We start from the raw sequence: 6,714 nt of genomic DNA on the forward strand, positions 1-6,714 counted from the left end.
CAATCAGCGCATCTGCCCGGCCAATCAGAGCCCTCAACCTGCCTAGCCAATCAGCGCAACCGCACAGCCCTGTCCGGCCAATGAACGCCCTCGCCCGCCTCTACCCAACCAATCAGCGGCCTCGACCTGCTCGGCCAATCAACGCCCCCGACCTGACCTACCCTGCCAATCAGAGCTCTCGCCCGGCCTTGCCAATCAGCGCATCGGCCAGGCCCTGCCCGGCCAATCAGAACCCTCGGTAAGATCTGCCCTGCCAATCGGCGTCCCCGACCTGCCGGGCCAATCAACGCCCCTTACTGGCCCGGCCAACTAGTGCCCCGTCCCGCCCTGCCAATCAGAGCAAGCGGCGGAGCTTTATACATGAAGTATGCGGGACTGGCCAACAGGGGGCGACATTGCACAGTAGGAGAAGCTGCATTTATGTAGCACCTTTCCCACCCGCAGGAGGTCCCAAAGCACTTTACACCCAATGAAGTATTTCTGAAGTACGGTCCCTGTTGTAATGTAGGAAAAGCGTCAGCCAATTTGCGCACAGCAAGCTCTAACAATCAGTAGAGTGACCAGATAATCTGTTTTAGTGATGTTGGCCAGCACCCTGGGGATAACTTCCCTGCTCTTCTTTAAATATTGCCCTGGGATCTTTTACGTCCAACTGAGAGGGCAGACGGGTCCTCGTTTTAATGTCTTATCCGAAAGACGGCACCTATGACAGTGCAGCACTCCTTCAACACTGCACTGGAGTGTCAGCCTAGATTATGTGCTCGTCACTGGAGTGGGACTCGACCCCATAACTTTCTGACTCAGAGGTGAAAGTGCTAATACTGGCTGACACCGTAGCGGAGATTACTGTATAAAACGTTACTCGGCGAGGTGAGAATGTGGAACTTACTACCACATGGACTGGTCGAGGCAAAAGAAAGACTTACATTTATATAGTGCCTTTCACGACTATCTGACGTCTCAAAACACTTCACAGCCAATGAAGTACATTTGAAGTGTAGTCACTGTTGTAATGTCATAGATGCATTTAAGGGGATACCCAATAATTACATGAGGGAGAAACGAATAGAAGTATATGTTTTCTTTTATTTATTCATTCATGGGATGTAGGCATTGCTGGCAAGGCCAGCATTTATTACCCATCCCTAATTTCCCTTGAGAAGGTGTTGATGAGCGCCTTCTTGAAACCGCTACAGTCCGTGTGGCGAAGGTGCTTTTAGGGATAGAGTTCCAAGTTTTTTGATACAGCAACGATGAAGGAACGGTGATATACTTACAAGTCAGAATGGTTTGTGACTTGGAGGTGGTGGTGTTCCCGTGTGCCTGCTGCCTTTCTCCGTCTAGGTGGTAGAGGTCCCTGATTTGGGAGGAGCTGTTGAAGAAGCATCTTGCAGATGGTACACACTGCAGCCACGTTGGGCAGGTAACGCAGGGAGTGAATGTTTAAGGTGGTGGATGGGGTGCCAATCAGGCGGCCTGCTTTGTGCTCGATGGTATCGGGCTTCTTGAGTGTTGGAGTATTCCATCATACTCCTGACTTGTGCCTTGTAGATGATGGAAAGGCTTTGGGGAGTCAGAGGTGAGTCACTGGCTGCAGAATACCCAGCTTCTGACCTGCTCTTGCAGCCACATTATTTTTGTGGGCTTATCTAATTAAGTTTCTGGTCAATGACGACCCCCAGGATGTTGATGGTGGGGGACTCGACAATGGTAATACTGTTGAATGTCAAGGTTTTTAGACTCTCACTTGTTGGAGATGGTTCTTACCTGGAACTTGTATGGCACAAAATATATTGGCCATTATCAGCCCAAGCCTGAATGTTGTCCAGGTCTTGCTGCATGCAGCCATGACTGCTTCATTATCTGAGGGGTTGCGAATGGAACTGAACACTGTGCAATCATCAGCGAACATCCCTAGTTCTGACCTTATGATAGAGGGGCAGTCATTGATGTAGCAGCTGAAGACGGTTGGGCCTATGACACTGCCCTGAGGAACTGATGCAGCGATGTCCTGGGGCTGAGATGATTGTCCTCTAACAACCACAACCATCTTCCTTTATGCTAGATATGACTCCAGTCAGTGGTGCGTTTTTATCCTGGTTCCCATTGATTTCAATTTTATTCGGGCTCCATGGTCGCACATTCAGTCAAAGACTGCCTTGATGACCTCACCTATGGAATTCAGCTCTTTTGTCCATGTTTGGATCTAGGCACTAAGGTGGCTTGCTGCCGAGTGGTTGTGGCGGAACCCAAACTGAGCATCGGTGAGCAGGTTATTGGTAAGTGCTGCTTGATAGCACTGTTGTCGAACCCTTTCATCACTTTGCTGATGATTGAGAGTAGACTGATGGGGTGGTAACTGGCCGGATTGGATTTGTCCTGCTTTTTGTGGACAGGGCATACCTGGGCAGTTTTCCACATTATCGTGTGGATGCCAGTGTTGTAGCTGTACTGGAACAGCTTGGCTAGAGACATGGCTCGTTCTGGGGGACGAGTCTTCAGCAGTACAACTGGGATGATGTCAGGGTCCATAGCCTTTGCTGTATCCAGTGCGCTCAGCCGTTTCTTGATATCACATGGAATGAATCGAGTTGGCTGAAGACTGGCTTCTGCAATGGTGGGGACCTCAGGAGGAGGCCGAGATGGATCATCCACTCAGCATTTCTGGCTGAAGATGGTCATGTCTGACTAACCTGATTGAGTTGTTTGATGAAGTAACAGAGAGGGTTGATGAAGGTAGCGCAGTAGATGTATGTATGGATTTTCAAAAGGTATCTGATAAAGTAGCACATAACAGACTTATTCCGAAAAAAGAAGCCAAAGAATTAAAGGAACAGTGGTAACTTGGGTACTTAATTGGCTAAGGGATAGGAGACAGCGAGTAGTGGTGAGCCGATGATTTTCTGACTGGAAAGATGTATACAGTGGGCTCCTCAGGGGTTGGTATTCAAACCATTGCTTTTCATGTTATATATAAATTACCAGGCCTTCGGTATACGGAGTACATAAGAACATAAGAAATAGGAGCAAGAGTAGGTCATACGGCCCCTCGAGCCTGCTCCGTCATTCAATGAAATCATGGCTGATCTGATCTTGGCCTCAACTACACTTTCCTGCCCACTCCCCATAACCCCTGACTGCCCTATAGTTTCAAGAATCTGTCTATCCCAGTGTTGAATATATTCGATGACCCAGTCTACAGCTCTCTGGGGCAGAGAATTCTAAAGATTCACGACCCTCTGAGACAAGAAAATCCTCCTCATTGCCGTATCGAATGGGTGACCCCTTATTCTGAAACTATGACACCTAGTTCTAGATTCCCCCACAAGGAGAAACATCATCTCTGCCAAGCCCCCGCAGAATCTTATATGTTTCAATAAGATCACCTCTCATTCTTCTAAACTCCAATGAATACAGGCCCAACCTGCTCAATTCAATCTTTCCTCATAAGACAACCCCTTCATCTCAGTGACCCTCCTCTGAGCTGCCTCCAATGCAAATATATCCTTCCTTAAATAAGGAGACCAAAACTGTATGCAGTACTCCAGGCGTGGTCTCACCAACGCCCTGTACAGTTGTAGCAAGACTTCCCTACTTTTATACTCCATCCTCCTTGCAATAAAGGCCAACATTTGCCTTCCTAATTACTTGCTGTACCTGCATGCTAACTTTTTGTGTGTCATGTACAAGGACCCCAGATCCCTCTGTACCGCAGCATTCTGTAGTCTCCATTTAAATAATATTTTGCTTTTCTATTCTTCCTACCAAAGTGGATAACTTCACATTTTCCCACATTATACTCCATCTGATAATTGTTTGCCCACTCACTTAAACCATCTATATCCCTTGGCAGACTAGTGTCCTCCTCACAACTTGCTTTCCCACCTATCTTTGTATCGTCAGCAAATTTGGCTAAAATACACTCGGTCCCTTCAGCCAAGTCATTTACATATAGATTGTACAATTTTGAAGTTTGTGCATGATACAATACGAGGCAACGTAGTAAATAGAGATCAGGATAGCGGAAGACTGCAGGAGGGCAGACTGATGAAAAGGGCAGTCACATGGCAGATGCAATTTAATACGGATAAGTGTGAAGTGGTGCACTTTTGGAGAAACAACACAGAGAGGCAGTATAATCAAAATGGTACTATTTTGAGAGGGCATGGGGTTGGAGTGCAAGAACAGAGGAACTTCTCTTCTCGGCCTTTTGGCTAAGATCATGCGTAACTGACCTGACAGGGGAGTAACCATGACCCCAAAGTGGTTCTCCCTGGATCAGGAAGGTGGTTCTCCTATGCTTTTTGGAAATAGGAGGTGGGTGGGGGGGCCTGACCCATCCACCTCCATGGCACGAACCTGGTATTGCAGTACTTCCAGGAACGGTGCAGTGGCTCTAGGCCTTTTGGCTAAGAGCATTGGCGCAGAGTGATCCTTGATGTGTGCAAGGTGACCTCTGGCGTTTGTGATTTGACAAAGAATTGAAAAGATTGGCAACGAAAAATTAAAAAAAAAAAAAATTTTAAATTAAAAAAAAAGAACAGAGGAACTAGGAATGCATAGTCAAAAATCTTTGAAAGTGCTGGAGCAAGTTGATAAGGCGGTTAAGAAAGCATATGGGTTACTTGAGTCTGCAACTAGAGGCATTAAATGCAAAAACAAGAAAGTCATGCTAAACCTTTACAAATCACTGGTTAGGTCTCAGTTGGAGTATTGTGTGCAATTCTGGCCACCACACTTTGGGAAGGATGTCAAGGCCTTGAAGAGGGTACAGAGGAGGTTTACCAGGATGATACAAGGAATGAGGGACTTCAGTTATGTGGAAAGCCTGGAGAAGCTGGAATTGTTCTCCTTAGAGCAGAGAAGTTTAAGGTGAGACCTAATCGAGGTATTCAAAATAATGAGGGATTTGATAGAGCGAGTGAGAGAAACTGTTTCCTCTGGGCAGTGGGTGGGTAACCAGAGGTCATAGATTTAAAGTATTTGGCAAAAGAACTAGAGGGCAGATGAGGAGAAATTATTTTCACACAGAGGGCCGTTACGATCTGGAATGCACCACTTGAAAGAGTGGTGGAATCAGATTCCATAGGAAGTTTCAAAGGCAATTGCACATGTCCTTGAATAGAACTAATTCATGGCTTATGGGGTAAAAGCTGGATGTCAGCATAGGTAGTCCCTCGAGGTGAGGATGACTTGCTTCCACCCCAAAAAGGAATGAGTTCACAGTGTTTCAATGAAGGACCTAATATTCCAGACCCCAAACTACATCTCGGAGGGTGGAAGATGCCTGTGCGTGGATTTTTTTAACGTGTGGTGGCGTTGCACACCAGCCACCACACGGGCTTGACAGAGCTAGGTCTTGGTCCATTGGCAAGGATTATCCAAGACGACTGGAGACCAAGCTCTGCTGCACGGACCTAGTGTGCACACATATCGCACGGTGTGGGCTGGCCCGTGCTGCCCCTGGGCCCTTGCCTCTTCTGGGCCCCAGACTCACACCTCTCCTGGGCCCCGGTCACTTCTCTCTGCGGACTCTTGCCGCTCCTTCGCCCCTCCTGCTGTGCCTGCCGCACTGCAATCAGCGACCTGGCTTCGTAGCCCTCGCCTTCTTGCAGTGGTATGCCGCTGCACACAGCTCCATGTACGACTAAATTAGACAGCTCTTTCAAAGAGCTGGCACAGGCACAATAGACCAAATGGCCTCATTCTGTGCTGTAAGATTCTATTTGCCTTCAGTCTGGTCTAAAGGCCACTCCAGAGTCACCAACACTACAGCTCAGTGTTCAAAAGCTGAAAAGAAATGGAAAAGAAAGAAAGATTTGCATTTATATTGCGTCTTTCACATCCATCGGACGTCTCAAAGTGCTTTACAGCCAAATAAGTACTTTTGAAGTGGAGTCACTGTTGTAATGTGGGAAACCCAAAATAAAGGAAATTAAGATTGCAGGAATGTTTTTTTTCAGTTTATTCCAAGAATACCAAGAATGAAGAAATATTACATTATTCTAAACAATTCTCTCATTCTATTTTAAAATATACAGCATTAAGCAGTTCCAGAAATTTGTTTTGCCGATGTTATAGGACAGTAAACATGTACACATTTGAAAAGGTGAACCTGGACATTCAGAACTTATATTTTAAGGAGGAAAGTCTGAAATAAGTAGGTCCATAAAGAGAGAAAGCTCATTTTATATGTCTCCACTTCATCTAACCTCACTCAGAGTATGTTCAAAGTCCCAGAGATGGATGCTTGAAATATCTGTAACTAAACCGTTGAGCAATGCAAAGCAAAATATTACAGACTCTGGAAAACTCAAACGGAAACAATATACAGCAGGTGAGTCCGTAACCATGGAGAGAACAGACAAAACATTGATGGGTAACTTCGTCAGAACTGATAAATAAAAGATATTTTATTTATATAGCACCTTTCACGGCCACCGGACGTCTCAAAGCGCTTTACAGCCAATGAAGTACTTTTGGAGTGTAGTCACTATTGTAACATGGAAAACATGGCAACCAATTTGCATACAGCAAGTTCCCACAAACAGCAATGTGATAATGGCCATGTGATGTTGATTGAGGGGTAAATCGTGGCCAGGACACCAGGGATAACTCCCCTGCTCTTTTCCGGAATAGTGCCATGGGATCGTTTACATCCACTTGAGAGAGCAGATGGGGCCTTGGTTTAACATCCTATCCGAAAGACGGCAC

At 46.2% G+C, this 6,714-nt stretch overlaps 1 pseudogene; it reads left to right on the forward strand.

The window, feature by feature from the left end:
- The first annotated feature begins 4,194 nt into the window (after nucleotides 1-4,194).
- On the forward strand, nucleotides 4,195-4,396 carry LOC139235245 (U2 spliceosomal RNA; annotated as a pseudogene).
- Nucleotides 4,397-6,714: the final 2,318 nt, after the last annotated feature.

The sequence above is a fragment of the Pristiophorus japonicus genome, chromosome 22 (assembly GCF_044704955.1).
Source record: "Pristiophorus japonicus isolate sPriJap1 chromosome 22, sPriJap1.hap1, whole genome shotgun sequence".
In the NCBI taxonomy this organism is placed as follows: Eukaryota; Metazoa; Chordata; class Chondrichthyes; family Pristiophoridae; genus Pristiophorus; species Pristiophorus japonicus.